Source organism: Lissotriton helveticus, chromosome 3_1 (genome assembly GCF_964261635.1).
Source record: "Lissotriton helveticus chromosome 3_1, aLisHel1.1, whole genome shotgun sequence".
Taxonomy (NCBI): Eukaryota; Metazoa; Chordata; class Amphibia; order Caudata; family Salamandridae; genus Lissotriton; species Lissotriton helveticus.
Window position 1 is genome coordinate 2,048,634,655 of NC_136061.1, and position 23,890 is coordinate 2,048,658,544.

Sequence of the window (23,890 nt, forward strand, 5' to 3'; positions counted from 1 at the left end):
AGGGAAGAGTGTCTGTACAGAAACGTATGTTTTCGGATCTCAGACTTCCCCTGCCTTTTTAGCCGCTAAGGGTACTTATTTCATCTGCCATGATAGAGCCTATACATGGTTGCCCCCTGACTTCTCGGGCTCATGTTTTGTTTCATTCCTGTTACCTCCCACCTACACAGCAGCGGCGGATTACCATCGGACAAGGGTAGTTAGAGGTGTTTTGAGTAAAGAAGACACTGCAGGTCAAGAATTTGGTGACTTTGCAATGGGTTTTCTGCCGTTCTGGGGAGCCATGGCTAACAGCAGAAACATAAGGCAATTGACAAGGGTAGTTGAATCCACCGTGATTGAAACTGCTGGTGCCCTTAGTAACCTGACTGCTGAGCTCCAGTCGGATCGACTTATGACCCTTCAGAACCGGGTCGCTTTGGATGTAATACTTGCGGACCGAGGTGGAGTATGCAAATTGATCCAGTCCAGTTGTTGCATTTTTATTCCAGATAATGCTCCGACAGTGTACAGGGCCATCTCCAAACTACATAAGATTTCCGAATCTATTCATGTGGATAAAGGAGATTGGTCGTTAATGGGATGGTTCTGGGAACTGATATCTGCCTGGGGATGGAAAATTCTGATGGTCATTGGGATGGTCTTAGCCATTCTTTTCCTGTTCTGTCTATGTATACAGTGTGCTCCTGCAATATGTGGCCTCTGTGCTACATCATGTGTAAGGAAGCCTGTGTCAAGAAATGAACTCAGCACTAGAATGATGTTGCAGCAACATCTCAATGACTTTAGGAATATAGATCTGGACTCAGATTAACATGAGGATAGATTAATTGCCTATGTAAGGGCAAAAGGAGGGTCTGTGGTTCTGAAAAATCTGGATTCATATAATAGTACTGGACTCGAGAATAAAAACTTCGTCGAAATAGGACGAATTTGGTATTGACCGAGAATGACGAGTACATCAAGTACATGTATTTTCAGCGTATTCGAGTGACGATTTCACCTCGAAATCGTCATTTACATTCTAAACCCTTAGCTACATGTTGCCCTTTACATAGGCCTTAATCCAGTTGAATTTGATTCCACAAGGACACATATTCCTTAATCGACTTCTCCCTGACCTCAGTACAAGTTAGAACCATTGCCCCCGGCCGAACTCGTTAGGTCATTTCCCTCCCAGTGGCCGAGCAAGATAGCATCTAGGCTCAACCAGCCATAAAACCATTTCAGCGCGCACACCTGCCATATCTCGCTCACATCTTTTCTCCACTCCTTTTCTTCACTTGCTTTATGATGGGGAGGTGACCGTTTTTATTAGGGGTCCAGCGATATTTGATGAAATGTTGGGCCTTGCCGGATGATTTGTTATGGGCAGCACGACGTGAAATATGTACATGTCATCATGACTCTGCTTTTCTTTTGTAATCAGTAACTATAAATGAAATACCACGAATCCAAGGACTGTTTTGCCCAAGGCTGAAAATTATGTATAAGAAGAGAAGCCTGACTTCGTGAAAGTGTGCAGTCTCCTGAGAATATACCTGTGTTGTACTTCTAGGACCCTGTTACCTTGGTTGCAGCCAATAAACTAATCTTTGACTTCACCTAGAAGACTCCGAGTTTCTGTAGGTCTGACTCAGGAGAACCCGAGGTCTCTGGGTGTTGATCCCCTGGCACCGCTGGGTTACCGGTTCTGTGCCGGTTCTTAAAAACCCAGTACCTCACAGCTGAGAGGTTAATCAATATCAGGAGGCAAATATCATCTTCATCTGTGGTCAATAAAGTGTTTTCTACGATGTATAAGGCAGCGGTCACTGTGCTGCTTTGCTATTTGAAGTAAGGCCTGTAGTTGCTCAGAAGTAGTTCGAATCAATGTCCTGTTGGAGGTGAACATGATGATGTATGGTAGGTGTGTGAGGCCAATAGCTGGTATGGTGAACATAGTCTAGTATTGATTTCTTTAGGAGTGGGAGGATTGAGCCTGTCTTCAGCGCTTTTGGGAAGGTGCACTGTGTGGGGGAGGCATTAATAATGGTAAGTAGAGGTAGGTGAGCATCCCCAGATAGAGCTTTAATATAGAATTAATGTTAAGATATCATGCTCATAAGAAGTGGCTTTGAGGGAGTTGAGTTTGTCTGCAAGATCTGGGAGGGCTTTGAAGGTTGACCATTGCGGGATTTTATGGGAAGGTGTGGGTGTAGGAAATGAACCAGACTTTCTGTCATCAATGTGATGGTGGATATTCTGTAGTTTTTCACGAATGTTGCTGATGGCTTTGCACTTTTCTGTAGAGTGAGGAATAGATGGGCCCAGCAGTGGTTTGAAGTATATTTGATAGTCTTGAACAGCATTCTGCTTCTTCCCTTAGCTTTATTGAAGAGTAGGTTTACCTCTGTGAACAGACACTTGGGTGTTTAACCTGACCAGATTTGGGGACATATTACTCAAGGTGGACCTAGAGCTACGCCCAGAATTTACTGATTGTATTACAACCAATTTCTGCCTCTGAACATCAATGCTACAATTATGTTCCAAAGAAAAAAAAAGTGGTTCCATGCTCAATTAACCTATTTTCTGAGATTTTATACCAATGTAAATATATAGAACAATTGTGCTCTTCTCAAGCACCTTTTCTTATATTGCAACTTGTACACATTTTTAACACTCTTTTTCATTGAAACAATGTGCATTCTCAGATTTACCACAAAATCCCTTTCATTCTGGGGACAGTTTTATGTGTTAAAAATATCACAAATACAATAAATAATAAATGTTTGTGTTTCAGAGATCAGATCAGTCAAAGTAAGAGTTGTGTTCCTGGACTGATAAAGCAGCATTTCAGATCAGCAGACTGCTACACAAATGTGGAGCATCTTGGAAGAACATTTAGTTGAGCTTGTTTGGTGGAACAATATGAAATATAATGTCTAGCCAAATGTAACAGCTCAAACAATATGTACGGTGTGATGACTCAGTACTTGCGAGGACACAGCAATCCAGGTGAAAATTAAAATTAAAAGATAGCACTTTATAAATTTTGCTTTACTTAGAAAAAACCCTTACGCCCTTTGTTCCTCAAATCCCAATAGTCATGTAAGTTCTGCTCTGCAGGAACCCTGCTGACTTTATATTCATGTGTATGTGATTAATCAGTGAATTACCAAATGATTAAAATGTGTCTTTGATTGATGACCTGAGTATTTATTGCTATCTTGCTATTGCATTTCTAGTGAATACCATAAATCATATAGCATAGCAGTGAAGATGGAGACATGAGAACAAGACAACATTGAGCAATGCCAAAATTGCTATCTAACCCTTTTGATTATAATTCCTCTTTTATCCCTACCCACCTATTCCTACTTACACTTGAGTCTAATTCTAGAATCTTTAACATATTGTGTTGTTGTTCATAGGTGATCATTGTCTATGCCCCATATGTGTATTTCATCTCCCTGACTCGAATTTAACTCTCTGGCTATTAATAAACCTGATTACGTAAATCACTGTTATGCTGATGCCTGGGTCAAATTGATATTATTCTTTGTTACATTCTTTATTTAGAAGTCAAGGGTGCCATATATTGCAGCGTCACTTGAGAAGTATTTTGGTATCAAATGGGTACGTAATACAATGCAGATGGTGCAGGAAGACATGAGAGTTATTTATGTATTTGTTTCCAATTTACTTAAGTGCTTTTACCCAAAGTGATTAATACATTAAGCAAAACAGTCCCAAAAACAATGTAAAGGTAAGCATGGGATTATGGTCCAGTTTGCATCATTCTTCCACAACGCAACGTGATGCAAGAGCAACATAAGGCTTGCGTCCGATTTTTGCAGCCTTTGAGTGGCTCCATAAATCTTAAGTAACGCAATGCACCACAAATAGCTGTGTTGCATTTCTCTCCCTGGGTAGGTATTCCATGGGCATTGCAATTGTGTCCCCACACAACTCTAATGTTTTTTTTTATGCTTTCCCAAATTTACAAGTTCTTGTAATCCTGGGAATGTGTCAAAAAGATATGCCTCACCAGGACAGGTGTAACAAGAAGAAATATGTTTATGTCTCCTCGTTACTTTCTCTTTCTATGTGTGTTGCATTCTACATGTTCCTTTCTGCAAAAAAAACAATCCTGCAGTCAATGCAGGGACCTTTGCAGCATGGTGTCTGCATTGGAGCTAGGCTACCAAAAGGGCACCAGCTCAGGGGGGAAAAGTCAGGAATGTGCCACATGCCTTAAATATGGTGCATTCCTCCCCTTTCCCAGTGACACAGCACAGCAAGGTGGCTTGCTGCGCTGCACTGAACAACTATTCCAAAAATATATGCCCCTTGATCACTAGCTGTCCTGCCTCAAGCACAGTCAACCTGCTTCTGCCCATGATGTGATTTCTAGACAAGGCTATATTTGCCCAATGCAGGTGAGCATGCAAGTAAATACCACAGCTGAAATATCTGATAGAGTTGTTTTTAAATACTTAGGTTTGTCCTTTCATTATTGTTTTTTATTGTAGGAGAGCATGGTCCCAAATCGCCTGATTCATTATTTTGCTTTTTTTCTGTTTACTATGCTAGAGCTCGGCTAGCTAACTTTAGCTAAGCTTCTTTATTGTTGTCTGCCTTTCTCCTATTTTTCCAGCAGCTGGCTACAGCACTCAAACAACTGAGCTCCAGTTTCATTTGTTTCTTTAGTGGTGCTGATGGTATTTTGTTCCTCTTCCAGATTGCTCCAATATCTGGTTGCCTGGGCTTTGTGGTATCTCTTCTTCCTCCCAAACTGCCATTTTTTAGTTAGGCCTATTTTTGATTGCTTCTGGTGCACCCCTAATGCAAGTCTTTCTGAAACTGTGTACACAATAGCCTGGAAGAGGAGACACAGCATGATGCTGGTGCATTACTGATAACCCCTCCTTTTAGCTGTGTGCACATTTCAGTGTGCTCACGGGTTCTAGCTAGTAAGCCACATAAATTGGGTAGTGTATTTTACATTTTTGGAATGCCATTGCCCTCACTTAAAATCATCACTCAACTTACCTGCATATTTTTGTAATTTTAAGTGAACCGGTCAACTAGTCATGATTGCAATTTCTTTCTTTCATATTCTCTGCCTAACTCATACACTCAAAATGTATGATTTTACTGAGTAACATAAATTAGTCTTTCTATTTCTCATCGAGATTTAGCTTAAAGCTCACTCTGTGCCAGTGACCACTTCTTGCTTCAACATACTAATAAAATATTGCCTCCCTCAACCTGGGGGGAGGGTTGCAGTCAATAGTATGAACTGTCTTGATTTCCTTCTTCACCATGTCAAGATTAGCAGAGAATTGCGCCCAGGTGTCATCACACATGGGTTCACATGCACGTGCAAACATAAATTCGCACAGCCGTAAGCTTGGCTTTTAAAGCTGAGGTCTACAGGCTTTGCCAGTGCTTGTTTATAGCTCTAGATGTGGCCCTTTACCCATGTCTTACAACGTTGGAGCTCTGCTCTGAGTCAAAGACAATGATTCATTGCACGCTCTAGTAAAATAACCCTATTTCGTGCCTTCCAAGTTCATTTAACACTTCTTACAGCCCCAAAACAAAGTACATTACACAAGCCTTCTTTGATGGCTGCCATCAAAATCTAAAATTCCATTCTGCTCCAATTTCACAGAAACATGCTCTATCTTGAACAGTAATGTGCGTTTAAGCTCAACTGTGCCAAGCGTTACTGTATGCTAATGCTGATGATGGAACTACAACGAGAAGCATTGAGGTTTATTTGTGATGTCCACTTTCTTTTTAATCATTTCACATGTTAGGCCCTAACAGCGCGCCATGTCAAGACAATATTTTCATTGTATTTCTCAATGTTACTAAAAACCTAACTCTTCATTATGAGGTTTAGAACCTTATAGAATCATGATACAGAGATTAAGCAGCAGTAATTTTGAGAAAGATGAGACAACAACTGGTGCCAGTTGAAGATGTACAGTACTATCATGTTACTCACCTTAACAATGAAACTGCTTTTTGACTTAAGATTAATCTCTAGAAAATTATACTGTATCCAAAAGATTTTTGCTGAGAGGGCTTCAAACCGGCTTGTCCTGGGCGCAAACTGCACTTCTTTTAAACACCAAGGGGAAGATTTACATGCCCCTTGCGCCACTTTTGTGTCATTTTTAACATGGGGAAAATGACGCAAAAGTGGCACAAGAGGCTTGTAAATCTGCCCCCAAGTGACATATATATGAGAGGTTTGTGTCATGTTGCATCACGCATCTTGGTAAATGCGAGATGCAAATTTCTAAGTCAGAATTTTGAAGCCACAAAAAAGCCACTTTGTGTGGCTCCAAAAATCTGGAGTGACTCAATACAGCGCAAATTGCTGCTTTGTGTTACTCTACTCTGGGAAGGTGTTCCTGGGCGTTGCATGGGTGTTCCCAAAAAGATATGATGCCCCTGGAGAGGCATAACAAGGAGAAATAACTTCATTTCTCATTGTTCCTCTTTCCATTTTTGCTGAATTTTGAAGCACTCAATAATAGAGGAATATGCCTCTAAGGATTGTTTTCGTGGAGGAAGTTGTAAACAATCCTGCATGCAATGCAGGCACACTTGCGCCATGGTGCAAGGGTGCCTTCGTTGGTGCTAGGCAGCACATTGTGCACCAGCGCAGTGGTAAAAGTCAGAAATGTGCCACATGTCTTAAATATGCATTCCTGCACATTCCCAGTGATGCAGTCACCTTGCTGCGCTGTTCTATTTTTTCATACATTTGCCCTCTATTGTGCTGGATTCAATATTTACTTGGCACTCAATTTGCCCTCCATTCCTATGCAATCACTTCAGAATAGGGATGATGGGTCTATAGCAAGTGCTATTTCACATTCTGAGGTGTGAAAATAATGTAAATGCACTATTTACCTGCATAATTTGTTCCAGGTTTCCCTGGAAAAACTCTGCAAAACATAACCCTGTTGTGCTCAAATTGCACACAGGTTTAATTCCAATTCAGAGACAAATGGGAATTTGCATCAAAACAAAGATTAGTGCCCGCTTTAGAAGAAGGCTCTTTATATTTTGCTATGGTTAATACTAAAAGAAAATGCAGTATTGATAATCCTATTTTATAACTTTCATTATTTCTTATTTAAAAGAGGTTCCTTCTTAATAGTATCGGTTTGATGAAAATAAACTGAGTATACTTTTTAAGATTCTCCTTTTTTCTATTGAACGGTAACCTTTTCTGTGGGACCTTCGAAGCTTTGTTTGTACTGAAGTCACTAATGCTTCATAACGTGTGGTTAGATATTTTTCAGTGTTGAAGGGACAATTATGTATTGTTGTTAATACATGTTACAAGGATTTTTGAAACTCATTGCTACATGCATTAGGAAACTATCAAACACAATGTTTGAGGTATGTTTTAATGATAGACCTAAAGGTCATATGGTCTTCCATTGGTCTTAGAAGAAGAGGTAAGGTGCTCTAAAACTGTTTGACCAAGGCTGAAAATGCACGTCTCCTACTTCTGATTTTTCACAATCTGTCAACATATAGCAGACCTGTTGGAGCAAAACATAATGTTCTAGTCGGTATAGATAGATGGCATCTTCTTTACTGGAGTATAGGATTCTGTGAATGTATTGCTATAGGGACAAAGCACAGTGATTTGGACTGCTTTCTCAGAGCAAGAAACAGCCAGTGTAGGGAAAAGAAGTTTAGGCTTATAGGATTATGCTGACCCTGATGGAAAAGGGTTTTAGCAGCTGCAGTCTAGAGTCTCTCCACATTGGTAATTCCATCAAGCCTAATAGCGACTATTAGATTAGTTGAATCTAGCTTGGATCAGCTGTGCATCGTTCAGATATTTCAGACTATGCCAAATACCATTAAGATAAAAAAAACTGTATTTGCCCACAACAGTGTTTTGTGATTGTTAGAACTGGGGGTCTCTAGTTGTCTGAGCTAGGTACCTTAGTCCAAATAGAGACCCTTGCTTCTAAGTCAGGGAAAGGAAGGACATCTTCTCAGATAGCCCCTGCTCACCCCTTCGGTAGCTTGGCACGAGCAGTCAGGCTTATCTCCAAGGCAAATGGGTAAAGTATTTGCAACCACACTCTCAGTAACCCAGTGATAACACCACAAATGGACTCCACACGAGTTTCATAAAAAAACATTTATATGTTTATAAAAAAAAGATATGCGATGAGACCACACAATAAAAATCCATCATATGCGTATTTGTAATATTTCACCTTGCCGGTTATGAGGCTAGCAAGCCCTTGTAGGTTCTTGCAGTATTACTGAGCAATTCCCGATGATCCAATGCAGTCCTAATGCAATGCTATGCAGTTCATAATGCAAGAATCGGCACTCCGTCATGTAAAAAAAATGCAGTTTTTAATGCAACAATCTGGTAGTTCATAATGCAAAAATAATGCAATTTGTAATGTAACAATCAGGCCGTTCGTAATGCAAAAATAATGCAATTCGTAATGCAACAATCAGGCAGTTCATAATGAAAAAATACTGCAATTAGTAATGTAACAATCAGGCAGTTCGTAATGTAAAAATAATGCAATTCGTAATGCAACAATCAGGCGGTTTGCAATGCCAAAATAATGTACTCCGGCACCGATTGTGGTGCTCTGGACAGTCTCTAAGCCACTCTTACTGACTCGCGGTCAGCTACTGCCAAACTAGGCGCGAACACTGTTATGATGAAAAATAAAGTGCAGCTCCACACTCCAGCCCCAGTACTGCCACTCCTCAGCAAGTGCGGGCCGTGATACGGCTTGAGTTGAGGCTCGCGCTGCAAAGATGAGGAAGGCCGAGAGCGTTTCTCTCGTAGCCCATACCCCACCCAAAGCGGCGACACATGCACGCTCTCTGAGTGTTACCTGGGGGGTACAATCTCACTTTCCTCTCCTCACGGTTTGGTCCGCCAATGCGACTTCATTGATCTGGGGCAGTGGTACTCGCCCCTCCAACGGTTCGAGGTCATTCCTTGGCAACGGCAGGCTCGGGCTGGCGGCAGTGAATTTTCACAGCTCCTCTGGGGATGCCGGTCCGGACCCATGGCAATGACGATCGCAGCACTTCTGGTCATGCTGTCGATCAAAGAAGAGAAGAAGACTGCTCCAGGACACACAGTCAAGGGCAATTTCTCATGAAGGTCGCAGGCTGCAACAGGGCACACACACACAGCGTTGCTGAGACTCACTTGAGCTCGGGGTGTTCACGATCACAGGGCAATCCTCACGAAGGTCTCAGGCTGCATGAAGCACAATCACACAGCGGCGCTGAAACTCACTTGGACTCCAGGTGCACCCGATCACAGGGCAATACTCACGAAGGTCTCAGGCTGCAGAAAGCACACAGCATTGCTGAGATTCACTTTAGCTCTGGGTGTGCACGATCACAGGGCAATCCTCATGCAGGTCTCAGGCTGCTTGAAGCACACGCACACAACATTGCTGAGACTCATTTGGACTCCGGGTGCCCACAAACACAGGGAAATGCTGACGAAGGTCTAAGGCAGCACGAAGCTTATGCACACAGCGTCGCTGAGATTCACTTGAGCTCTGGGTGTGCACGGTCACAGGTCAAGCCTCACGAAGGTCTCAGGCTGCAGGAAGCACACGCACACAGCGTCGCTGACACACACTTGGAAACTTTTATGTTCCTGATTTTCTACAACAGGGAGCCAGCTCTCCTCGGGCCCTTGGGGACAAGTTACTTCAGGACGCAGGACGCAGCACACAGCAAAGTCCTCTCAAGCAGGGGAACATAGCACACAGCAAAGTCCCTTAGCCTCTCCTTAGATAAATCAGCAAACTGTAGACCAGCCCCAGAACACACAAAGGGGTCAGTCCTTCTCTTCAGTCTCTTCAGCCGTTCTTTCTTTGGCAGAGGTTCCTCATGACCACAAAGTAGTTTCAATCCTTTTCAATCTTGATCAGTCCAACGTCCAGGGGTTTCAGCTCTCATAGTTATACCCCTAAATGTCTTTGAAGTCTTCATGGGGGCACTGACAACTGCCCAAACCAGTTCTGCATGTCTCCCTGACAGTCACTCAGCAGGAGATGGAGCCATTGTTTTATGGCAACAGCCCAGGCCTCATCACCTCCGGGGCTACTCTTGCCCCCTACACTCCAGATGCAGGTAAGCCTGTTGCTGTCTCACCTCCTCCCCTGGGTAAAGACATTTCCCAGATCCTATCACATTCAAATCCAGAAAGTCAATCCACAACCAGGAAGAGACACACCGAATTGTTAGAACAAAAAAAACAGCCACGTATAAAAGCGTGGGTTCTAAACACACAATGCAAAAACCACCTTCACAAAAAGATGTGTTATTAAATTCTGAGTTCAGGCACACTAAACTTCACCTCTCCATCTTAAGCCTATGGGAAGATAGTCAGGATACATACGCCTGCAAACTGAGTGCATTCTGAAAATCCCTTTTTAAAATTCTAAATACTTTTCTGTAGTCAGTATTACAATCAAACTAAATTTTCTTACCAAGAAGGGTTCTCAAATTTAATATCTTTTGGGGATACTATTTTAACAAATTTGTTGTAGTACTCTGACATTCCTGGGAATAATACCAATTCCTCGTTGTTACTGGGCTCTTAAAGATTTATGAGGGTCTCCACTAACTTCCTCTTTGGCCTAATGCCAGAGCCCGAAATATGGTGACCGAGATCATTTACTTCCTGCACACCACCTTAAAGCCAAACCAGCTCTAGTTAGGATTTCCAAAACTGCACATACTCTATCATCATGTTCCACTATATCCTTTCAAAAAATGAACACGCCGTCTTGATAGCACCTAATGTCCTGTAATCCTTTCAGGATATCTGACATCGCCCTCTAGAATACAGTTGCTGTAAATACTAACATAAAGAGCATTCTTTTTCAGTTTATACACTTCCATTGTGTTATGAAAGATGTCAACTCCTGAGATGACTCATCAAGTTCTACCTGGTGGTATGCTGAAGTCAAATCAAGTGTAGTGAAATAGTTTACTTGTGACTGTTTGGTGACTAACTCATCAATCTTAGGAAGAGGAAATTTATCAACAACCGCCTTCTGATTCAGTGCTCTTTAGTCGACACATAGATGAACATCCCCATTGGCTTTCCTAGCTACCACTATGGGACCCAACCACTCCGTAGCCTCTATTTTCTCCAAAACGTCTTCTTCCATAAACGTTTCCAATTCAACCCTCACGCACTCATGCACACTCAAAGGAATGTTGTCTACCTTGGCTGCAATTGACAAGGCATCCCTCTTTAGCCTGATATCTTGTTTCTATCCTTTGGACAACCCACCTTCCTTCTGGACTATTGTTGGAAATGCTTAAAACAATTAGTAGCTCCCTGCTGAACTTCCTGTACCCCCACCTGGAGATTAGAGTTGGGCTCAAGCTTAATACCTAAAGCTTTCTGGAGAGGCCACTCAATCAGATTATTTCCCTTGAGAGAAACATACATTTTCCTGCACATAAATGATCACTCCATTTTAAATTTGCCTCAAAGTAACCTTGCTTTCTTTTGGAGCCCCACTATAAAGCCTTGGTTGCACATGAGGTTCACACAAAGGAGTTTCCTCTCTGAATTTACTGCAAAACACCTAATTTAAAATGATTGTTAAATGCGAGCATGAATCAAATCTCATCAACACGCCCACTGAATTGACTCTCACCATGGCAGTGGGATGTTCATGCTTGAAATTATTATATGTGCCACCATAAAAAGATCCTGTCCCAACCTGAAATATGATCTCTTGTGTGATTTATTTTTTGGTGACTGGTCCTGAAATACTTGACATGATGACCTCTCTTGCCACACTAATTATAGGCAAGGGTGTATCCTGGTCCCCCTTCTTTTTTACGGTATATATTAATGCCCTAGAATCTGCATTAAAGGAAGCAACTCTTGATATACCGCATATAGGGGAACTTCGCATTCCAGTCCTCCTCTACGCGGACGACGCTGTCCTTCTCTCACGGACGGGGGTTGGACTTCAACGGCTGTTAGATGCTTTCGGAAACTTTATGGGATCCCTTGATCTTAAAATAAATGCAAAGAAGTCGCAAATTATGCTTACAGGGAGGTGCAGCAGGAAGAAATTATCTACAACCTTCTACTGCTGCGAAGAAGAATTGTGTAGAGTGACCATGTTCCCCTATCTTGGGATTACCTTTGATGAGAGAGGGAATTGGGGCCCGCAACTCAAAAACAGAAATATCTCCCTTGCTAGAACTAGTTCTGCACTTCAGGGATTCGCGAAGAAACTGGGGGCAAGACCTATAGCTGCATTGATGAAAATATACAAAGCAAAATGCATTGCAACTGCGACTTACGGTAGCTCAATATGGGGCTATAGTGCTTTGGATTGTTTACAGGTGACAGAAAACAAATTTTTGAGATCAGTTCTCTCTGTCCCACAGTCCACTCCCTCATACACTATTCACTCTGAATTGGGGGTAGGGTTTATTTCTGACATGATAAGAATGGCTTCCGTAATATGCTGGATGAAGACCTGGTTGAACCAGGAAATCTCCTTGATCCATACTATCATGAAAGATTGTATCTCACTAGAAAATTCCAGTAAGATTCAGTGGTTGACATATATTAAAAATACCTTTTTTAAACTAGGAAGACTGGAGCTTTTTTCCTCCCCAGAAATAATAACGTCCAGGGACATCACACAAATTAAGGGAGCCATGGCAGAGTTGATGTCTTTTGGAAAGAGAGGAAATAGAGCTCAGAAAACCCATCGTAAGGTCTAATCTAATTGTTGCTAGTTCACACGGCCCAGAAATGTATCTCACCCTGGTGAACCGCCCTTATCACAGGTTTCTTTTAACTTGCTTCCGTTTTAAGTTGATCCACCTGAATCTTGGTTATTTTCCAAATTGGAGCACCCCAGATAATGCACTGCCGTGTTATTGCGACAACTGTTCCACTCAGAACACATTGCATTTCTTGATGTTCTGTGAGCATTTCACGGAATCTAGAAAGACATTTCTGGTCCCTATACTTAGGGAGGCGGGGTTTTTGCAAGTTAAGCCGGCTCTCTTGTACTTGCAATTACTAAAGACCCCCCGGATCATCTTTCATGTGGCTAGCTTCTTAGTGAATGCTGTGAGAATTAAGAACAGGAGGATGACTATTGGCACATAAATGTTCAGGGATGTATTTTGCAAGGATGTTTTTTACTGTAAAATTGACTGCTAGGGCAAATAATTTGGTATGTTTTTATTCTATTTATTGTGATTTTTTAGGTCATGAAAGCACTGTGTACACCTTCTTAATTAGTTTTATATTAATATTATGTGTAAATAATGTATTCAATGTGAGTGTTGTTTTGTACCATTGTCTTTTTATGATATTGATTTATCGAAATAAAGTATTCTGACTGACACTAATTATAGAAAACATGTAACACAGGACAGTTGCTTTCATTGGCTCTTTGTTCCTCTCTGACACACCTAAAACATTCTCTCTTAAATCTTTGCTTTTCATGTTCCATGCCTACTGTATTTTCTTTAACCACTCATACGGACTCTTTAACCTTCATGTACTACACCTTGCTTAATTAAGTTGCTCAATTCCTTTACTCAACTGAACATGCGTTTCACTCTTTTGGCAACATTTATCATGTCTTCAAGAAAAAGTTCACCCTTTAGCCATAACTCCTCTCTGATATTATCACTGCTACACCTCAAAGCAATCTGATCTCTGATTCGTATATTCTTGGCGCCATCAAATTTACATGTGGAAGCTGACTTCCATAAACTGGTGTAGTAATCTTCGATAGATTCATCTCTTCCTTGTTCCCTTAGTCCAAAATAGTATTGTTCCAACTTTGGCAGGGAATGGCGACTTAACTTCAACATAGAAATTTCAAAATATTTTATTGTTGCTCCTCTTCAACACTCAAATTAGGTAAGGTTTCTAAAACGTCTTCCCCCCCCCTCCCAAAAGGAGTGCAATAGAAGAGACCATTTTCTTCCAGCACTCAAGTTAGTTCCACAGACTCTTGCATACTTAACAAAAATCATTTTCGACTTCTAGCACATTATTGCTGGATTACCTGGAGCAATTAAATAAAACAGCAGTCGTGTCACATACTGCATGTTTCTTCACCTCCTACAATATAATCATGTACTGTGATTGGCGATCTAACTTCAACACACAAATTTCGTATTCATTTATTTTTACTCCTCTTCAACACTCAAATCAGGTAAGGTTTCTAAAACTTCTTGTCCCACCCATCCACAAACAGTGCAATAGAAGAGAGCCTTTTCTTTCAGCACTCAAGTTAGTTTCACAGACTCTTGCATACTTAACAAAAATTTTTTACACATTATTGGTGGATTTCCTGGAGCAATTACATAAAACTGCAGTTGTGTCCCATACTGCATGTTGCTTAACCTCTTATGATATAATCATGTACTGTGAATTGAATTGTGCACTCTAACTAATAACAACTAATAATAAATGTCCCAAATGCAAACCACGATTATCCAACTGAATGTTACTTTTCTGAATTATAAGGTGTGCCCATCGTTTTGGTGTAGGCAAAATTCCAGTAACAACGTCTGTTGTAAGTGTGCTTAAAGTTGCAGCAAACTTCTAAAACTGCCACATCCTTTCTTGTTAAACAAAGAAAGAGAAAAGAAAAACAGGGAAAAAAATATAAAGGCTTTGTCTGTAAAGTCAGATAGTGAACCTGTTCTAAGATGGCCACCTAAACATTCGCTATATTTTCGATAGTCATTCGAGCTTGTTTCAATAGGGGAAACTGCTCCAACATAGCCACCTGTACATTTTTTATATTTTGTATGGGAAGTAGAGCTTGTCTAAATAAGTGAGTCTCTTGCAAGAAGGTGTCCCATAGATTTGGTATGCTTTTAATGATTATGAGAGAGCAGAGAAAGCCTTATCTATGAGCATATGATTATGTTTCTAGTTTTGAGCTCCAGGGTTCCAGCACTTAGGACATATGTTAGGACATATGTTTAGATTGCTGACTGCGTACCTTGCCCACCTCATCATCTACTCTCAATTTAATTTCTCTTTTGTGGAACTGCCTCTCTCATTTGCGTTCAACCACTGTTTTCATTTGTCAACCCGTTGTCTGTACTGTGTGCATTTCTTTCACGTCACTCACTTCCGTGTATTACATTTTTATGTGGTATCGTTTTAGTTTGCACTTCATGCCTGTAATGCAATGTTGTATGTAAAGTGCACTGTCGACCTTGGGTCTTGATCACATTATGTAAAAATTAATAAAAAAACAAAAATAGAAATAGATTTTGTTTTATGCCAGTAAGATCACCAGGTCACCAGCTGCCTGATAAAAGCAATACACTGTTTCCCCAGGCGGCATTTCTTTTTAAATGTAATTCACATTTCAATTGTCGATCTCAGGTAATGAAAGAGACAGTGTGGTATGTATTTCAGCATGGGAACATGTATCATTGCATCCCAAGAGATGGGAATATTTTAGCAGATAGGTACATGGTCGTCTGAAACAAACAGAATGTTTCAAACCTCCTGGGTTTATTTTAAATATATAATATTTATTCCTATAAAACCTTTTTGCGATTAGGTACCTCGATATGGAAGCACGAAAACATGTTGAAAATGAGAACACATCAATAATGTTTTGTTGTTATATATACGGAGGTTTGCTATTTTTAGTTGAAATGGACAAGAAACATGATCTAGTAGCTGGAAAGTGAGCTAAAAACAGCCTTTTGCCAACATTCTACACGAGGTCCCCATTAAGGCAGGTCTTTCCGATGCGGTTACGTTTTCTCAAGGTATATATGACGAACTGTATCAAAAAACAGGTCATTTTGCCCAGATATCCAGAATTTCACTGATTATGAAATTAATGTATCTGGGATTAACTGGTGACTTTCATAAACATTAGGAAAATAGTAAACTGAGAAAGATGATTTGATTACCAGTGTCTCCTAAAATGAATCTACAAACAAAAGGTGCAGCCTTATCTGACTTCATTGATCATCTTAGTAGAAACATTGGAAACAGTAATGGCCACTGATAGGGCAGAGATGCCACTTGTACGCCACACTATATGTGAGACAAGAAGATTAGGCTTTAAGGCTGCTGACATTTTTTAGCTTTGGTCATCACACCAAAAAGGACCGTGGTGTATGCCTCTGCCGAGAAGGAAAGCTTGGACAAAAAGGTACAATTGGCTTGTTCCCAATGGTACGGCAGTAAACATATATTATGAAAGACCCATTTTCTCTGAAAAGACTGTCCAATCAAAAGAATTTTCCTTGTTACAAAAATAATAATTTTGATTTGGCTGATTCACAAAAACATTTATGAGTACAGAAAGCAGTATTACAGGAGTACTCTTTTAGGGATTCTTAAATGTCTTTCAGAATCAGTACGAAACCTCCGACTCCCACTTAGTAACTCTGCACGGAGGACACAGTCCTTTTATTTGTGCTAAATGTACATGAATTCTTTAAAAATATTTACATTTTATTCCCATTTTAGGAGATTTAGGGCCAATTCACAAGCAGCTTTGAGTATAACTATTGCTACCAAATGTGGGCTCTTTCACAGACACTATAGCAGGTTGGAGCAGTAACCTAGGGAAATATCACTGGTTGTGGGAAATGTTGATCCAATCTCACTGAGTGCAGAAATGCAACCAGTAAAACTATGTGGATCAGGGCAGAGTTGATGGGCAGGGCAGGAGCACAGTCCACCCTCAATGCCTGTAATTCCATGAGCGGTTCATGGAAGGCTCTCACTGGTTTGTCATTAGCCCTACCGTAGCCATTGCGGCCCTTCCCACGTTTGACCCAGTGCCCAGCAGCAATCATTCACCCATATTTACATTCTGATCCAAGCAGGTATTAAATGGGAGCGAAAAAGTACCCAATATCCTGCCCAGAAAAGAGATCACCATTCAGTAATGCACCCAGCAATACCAGCTAGGCATGCAGGTCCAGATTTACGATGCATATCTAGTAATAGCTGGATTTAAGTGTAAGGATACAAGTCAGAAACATTCATTTCTATGCCCGCACTCAAATCTGAGCAGTTTATGATTGAAAGTGGAATAAATAACTGAATTTACTCTCAGACAACTTAAGCGGTACTCAATTTATTGTTCTCAGAAAGATGCAATAAAAAATTGGCCTCACTGTATTTCAAAGCTCTGACTTGCAGATCTGGGGACCGATGCAGAGTTTTGTGGATGGATTACAGCATCACAGATGTGACAGATATCCAGCCCACCTTATTGCAAGTGAATTGTATCCTTTGGCACATGTAAAAATGCAGACATGAATTCCGTGGCATTGTGATGGAGTATCCCTTCTGCCAAACTCTAAATCAGGCCCTTAGATCTCAGAGGCGTATGTTAAACCAATTCACATTTGCATTTGATAATGATAGCTACAGATTTGTCCCTTGAGAGTGTAGTAAACAAAGTATGAGTTCTGCCACATATATATTTTTTAAACAGAAGTAAAATGCGTGGTAGAATTGATAGGACAACAGATGAAATTTATTGCACGGCACAACAAAAGTGGCTCTATTAAATATGGACAGCTCCTTGTGTCATGCGCAGCTGAATCACAACCTCCTTTATAACACTGACCATATTGGGCAGACTCCAAAATATAATACTCAAAATGTGATTATTCCAGCAAAATGAGTGTAAATATGTAACGGAGGATTCACCTCATGTATGTTTTGTTACTTATTTTTCAAGGAATTTCTCTTGACTATTTGGTCATATGCAGAATGTTCTAAGATCAAAACAAACACAGTTGCATAATACATTGTAAAGGGTATTAATGTTCAGTTATTTTGCAATAAATAAAGTCTATCTGCCTACAAAATGCAACAAAGTTTTAAAATAAAATTCCAGTTGCAATAAAGAGATGCAATCAATTCAAATTGTGTAGGATTTTTTGGTTGATTGAGGCTTCCCAATTATTTTTATAGTTATACAAAGAGGATAGTTTCTTTAACATGAAAAGTAAAAGAAAATGAAAAATCACCCTTTTAAGGGCTTTCACGTTTTCTCTCAGTAAAATAAGCGGAGGCCTGAAGTAGCTTTTCATTTTTGTATCTACTCATTGTTACCTGCTTTGTCACATCTTTTTCTAAAGTTATTACATGTAATGAAAGGCTAAACGCAGTCTTTTATCGCATGTGCTGTGCTCCTATCACAGAAAACTATAACATCCTTTGAAAGATGAAATGCTTCCAATGCCTCTGAAAGGCAGCCCCTCTGGGGAAATGTAGTAATGTCACAGACTGGTCCTTTATAAAACCACTCTAGAGTTGCGTTTATTTCTGGCATTCGTGGATGCTGTGCAGTGAGAGCACTGGTCACTGGGGAGGTAGGTGCTGTAACTTAGATACACAGCTTAGACCTGTGACTGCTTTATGCCTTAACTGGAATGGTGGAGCAGCTTTCATTGTAAAGTGTATCAGAAATGTCTAAAAAGGTTTCCTGGATGTAGGTGTTCCATTATTTAAAGTGCTGAACGTTTGCAAATGCTGGCTTCCAACCTCAATTCACAGCTGATATAATTTCACTTTCAAGGCAAAGTAGTGGGTGGTTTACTTATAAAATATGTATTTTATTACTTCTCACACTCTTGTTAGGATGCCACACACCCACCCTGGGAGTTGATCGTGTTGCTTCTCCAGTGTTAACCTGCTACTGCGAAAAAGATGGTCGAGTTTGAATTTCAAGGCACCATTACATTACAACATTAAGTATTAAGCTACGGTACAGCAGCTTGAGGAGGATATTTTCCAATGACAATCAACACTGACATACTGCCAGCATGACAGAGTCGGTCTATTATGGACATATGGCACTTTTGGGGCCGCTGCCGCCCCCTGATTTCCCATTCCTGCTGAAATATATGGTTGCACTTGCCGGATTTTGTCCACCTAGTATGTCCTCTTTCTACACTACATCGGAAGGACAGCCAATAAATCCTTTCGTCAGTTGCTAGAGTTAATTACAATGCATTGGCTGGGAGTACGGAAGAGAGATCAGAGAAACCCCGACTGGAGGCTAACCTCTCCCATCTTTCCCCCATACTCAGAGGGAAATCAGACATAACAAGCACAGAATAAAAAATCTTCATTAAGAGGTAAACCGAGTTTTGTGAGCAATATCGTTTGTTAAGATTCCCCAAAATGCACAAGAGTTTGTACTAAAAATACGTGAATAAAATGTATGTACAACAACAGTGAGGGAGAGGAGAAATTGCTAAATGATAGGCTACATTATGCTGTCAGATTAGAGAAGCAAAGTTTGACTTAATGCACATGAACACATACTCAATGTGCTTACGTCTGTGTGTGTGAGAGGGAGAGATATAGAAAGCTGAACAATTATTTATAATTCATATGGCACAACACAATCGGATTTGCATAGTGTTGCTTAAGAACAGGTGATCGTTATTATCCTAACATATAGCGATCCTATGTAAGGATCTCGGAAGAATGAAAGCTTGATTGAGCTCTGCAGAGATTCAAACTGACGCATGTCACGTGTGTGTCTCTCTAGTGGGTGCAAACCCACTGCACTGTATTACCAGGCCATGTCCTGTGCCATACACATTAGACATGTCTCTGTGCCCCACAAATTACACATATGTGCATATTAGGAGTTTCTCCGTCTCATGTCGCGCCTCACTACAAGAAGACACACACGAGTTGAAGGTTAGTTTTGATTATGTTTACCATGGGCTACCAAAATATGTGTTATTAATAGTAGGCAGTAATGAACAAGGGTAATGATCTGGAGTCCTGTGCTGGACGATTCTAACATGTTTTTTTCTGTTGAGACACCTGCATTGGCTGCGTGTTGCTGCCAGAGATTGCTGCAAGTGCTGGCGCATGGCTCACTGGGACATTTATAGAATTAGGCATTCTGTTTTATAGGGAGTGATGAACCCCCACCTAGGGTATCCTGCAGCTGTTCTAAACGATGAATAGGGGGAATCCTTTCTGTTTTACAACATTTGTCTTTGCAGTAGGAGTTTGATAATCTAATTGCTTTTAGTAAGAATCTTAAAACCCTATAGCTGCCCCAGGGTGACCGAAGTTCTAGTTTAATTTATTCATAGCTGCCATCATCAGCAAACAATTCTGCCTAGTGTTCTACTAATGAAAATAAAACGTAATCTAGCATGGGTCGTTAAAAAAACAAAATTAGGCCACAGAGCTCTCCTACTGGAATTCGAATCTGCGGCTACCATATTCCAAACCAAACTCCGGAGCAGGCATTTTGAATGCAATATTAAAGATGAGATGTGCTTAAAACTAGCAGACCTCTGCACCGTCTTAAACCACTGTGTGCTTTCCTAGCTCTAGTTACCATAACTCATTGGGTAAATGCTTTGACTGTGGTAATCCGTGGGAAGGCTCAGTGGAAGCTTGTCAGCGGGGTGTCAGGATGCCGCTTTGCCAGCTGTGGACCACCACATACTGTCCTTCCCTTAGCCCACTCTTATATTTATTTAATTCAGTAACACTCACAAAAACACAACCTGCTCTTGATACCAGAAGGTGGAGGAGGGAGGCTGGTCTAAGCCACGATCTGTCTACAGAGTGCTGTTTAAGAATACAGCACGCAGTTGGTAGCTGTATGAATTTCAAAGGAGTGAGGGGTGTAATTCAACTATGGACCATTCAGAGTCTCGTTTTATTTAGTTGACATACTGCACATTCCTCCGGCCCAAGCGAATAGTTTTTAAAATAGGGTTGTCAGGGCGCTCATCACTGCATCCCTGAGGTCAAACAAACGCCCAACTGAACAGCTGAACAAAATCCCAATCGCTTCATGAGCTTTAGATAGGCTTTGGTATGCAGCAGTGTCAGCCACTGGTGGAGGGCTTAAAGCAATTATTCGATGTGCCTCTGCTGCCTTGTCTGGCTCCTAGTTTGCACCATGCCTTGCTGGATGCTATATCCAGTGCTAGAGCCCCGCCCTCCTGCGCAAATGGAGCAGTCACCAACAGAGGCAAAGTAACTAAAGAAATCATTGCAAAGTTGTTCCTCTGTGCATACGTAAGAGTATGTCAGAATGAGAGTGACAGTGAGAGTTTGTTACTGAATGTGCATTTGTGAGAGTGAGAGAAAAAATAAATAGTGTCTGTATGTTTATATGAGATAATAGGTGAGTGAAAGTGAGTGTAAGTCAGTATGAGTGAGAAAGACTAAGTGAGAAAGTGACAGGGGGTGAGTGACAGGGGTTTGAAGAGGGAGTGAGAGACGGTTTTAAAGTAAGAGTGAGTGAGTGTTGGACCTGGCTCTGTTTACTGGGTCAACCCCACACTGTTTTGCTGAATTGTTTTGCTGAATTTGTTTTCGATTTAGCATTTTACCACTGCTAATCGGTGCTAAACTGGTGGGTTTTCTCCCAAAATCATGGAAAATTGGCTTATACATGATTGCTAAAATGAATGCCACTAGTCGATCTGCAGCACTTACTGTGCCTCCAACTCAAGCAGCCTTTTTACATGTCACAGGTCTGCCATTTGCAGCCTGTAGTACAGTTTAAACCACCAATTTGACTTGGCAACATAACCCCATTTGCCTAGCCTAAAACTCCGTATTTGCTACATGTAAATAGCGCCAAGGTAGGCCTTAAACAGCCCATAGGGCATGGTGCATTGCATTTAAAAGGTTGGACTTTTACGTCTACGCTTTTCATGCCCTGGTAGTGAAAAACATCCCAATTCATTTTTTACATTTAATAAGTGATAATTTTTGATTGAGAACAGATAATAATATCATGTTTATGCTCAAATGAATTTCAATTAAAAACCTTCTTTAATGGTAAAGTCACAATTCTAAAAATGGCGCTTTTAGAGAGTTTGCGAAGCAAAGTTCAAAGAATGCCGCTGGCCGCGCGACGCGAAGGGGAGCTAAGCGAGACAGCATCTTAGTCCCACATTCCGCGCGCACGCCAGCTCTGGCCCGCCCCCTTTCATGCGCGCCAATGGGAGCAGGCCACCAGGTGTGAGGGGCGGCCCTTATGGGGTTTAAGTCTAGCGCGGCAGCAAGGCTCGGCCTTTCCTGCCGTCGCGTTCCTGGCTGCTCTGCGCTGTTCTTTCCTGCTTCGTCTCCGGTCCGCCCGCCTGAGCGCTGCTGTGTCGTCGGGTCGTTGAGCTGTGTTGTCCTGCAAAGCCAGGTATGAGCCTCTCTTGTCTCCCCCCCGGCCATGTCCCTGGGTATGACCAGGTTGCACGTGGCCCCAGTGGTTAAACACCACGGGGGGAGGGGGAGGGGGAGGGGGAGGTGGCCACGCTAGTCGTGTGTGCAGGCGGTCGTGTGCGCAGGCGGACGCGTCTTAAAAGACCATGGGATCGGGGCGGTGGGGGGAGGTTCAGCCGTCGGGCGAAATTCTGCAGCACTTCCACTCGCATGGTATCGGTATTAACCCTTCCTGGGGTTCGTTGCCAGGAGCGCGCCTAGTCTCGTATCACCTCCTGGCGATGAGACTATGACGCCATCGATACTCAGCATAGAGTCTAAACATCCTGCGATAATGGGCAAATGCTCGGAAACACCCGGAAAATATATGACCTGGCATAAAAAACACTCGGTAAATATGTGACCTGGCATCCCCAAACTATTTATTCGTTGAAGCTACCGGTAACTACCTCCGTATTCTGGTTTGAAAGCATCTTGAGCCAGCGTGCAGCGGGCCGTGCACTGAAGCCCATGTAGCTACGTCAGTAGAGTTTTTTAGGCTACAAACCAAGGGGTCCGGGGTTCGATTCCTGGATTAGGGGCATAGCATTTTATTCAAAATTATAAAATTCCCAGCACACAAAGCGCCCTTGGCTGGTTGACGTGGTCACAAATGACCCGAGCCCACTTGGCAGCTATCCTTCCCTAGGAAACAACCGAGACCAACAACGGTTCCCTGGGCGAACCCAAAGCACGCCGCCATAATCGCCCCCCCCTTTTTTAGGAAAGGTGGTCATGGTCGCCTTCAGCATCGGGAGCCGAGCCGTCGCCTGCCTGTATCTAACTAGAAGGGTTATGGAATGTGGGCACAGAACTGCTTGAACAACTCTGTTATTCCCGCTCTTTTCGCAGAGGTTCGTTTATATTAGCTATTTTTTGCACTCCTCCCATGCGTTTAAAATGCGCCTTTCATGCGAGCGTAATAACTTCAACCAGTTCTGGCTTTTTAGCCGACAGCAAAGTGCACCCTAGGACTGGCACTCGTGGTGCGATCCTCCCGGGCCGTGTAATTCATTGAACACCAGCCAGCAAGAGCGACTGGGCGCGAGGGGTATATACACTGATAAAATGAAGTATATGCACTGCTTAGAGTCTTGATTTATTATTTGTGTTATTCAATTTTTTTTTTTTTTTTTAAACCAATATAAACAATTAATGTTTGGTAGGTGGGTTGCAAATGCTTGTTGCCTTTCAGTTTGAACCCGGCAGCGAATAATCAGGGATTTCGTTCCAAATTGTCTGTGGTAGTTTGTGTTAGTTTGGAAAATCAAGTTGGTTCAACTCACCCTGTAAGCACCACACACACGCCAGAGTAGAACGGAGTGAGTGAAATATGTCGCACAGTGATCACATCATAGTTGTGCACCGCAATTGACCTAAGCAGACATAATGATTTAATTAGCCGTGAGCTGGAGTCTCCAAACCAGTAGATCGTCATTGTAAATGTGTTCATGGAGTTAGACAGAAACGCTTTAAAATGGAAGTTATGTATTATTAAGCTGAGGACGACTATTTGATTTTGAGACCATGTTTTGAGAGCTGCAGCCTGGATTTGATTCTGCCCGAGAAACATGAGAGATGGTAGTAGATGAAAGG

At 41.7% G+C, this 23,890-nt stretch overlaps 1 protein-coding gene across 3 annotated transcripts in view; it reads right to left on the reverse strand.

Moving 5' to 3' along the window:
- The window catches only part of NTRK3 (neurotrophic receptor tyrosine kinase 3), a 1,749,208-nt gene that overhangs the window by 163,759 nt on the left and 1,561,559 nt on the right, over positions 1-23,890 (reverse strand). The gene's annotated exons all lie outside the window — the stretch shown is intronic.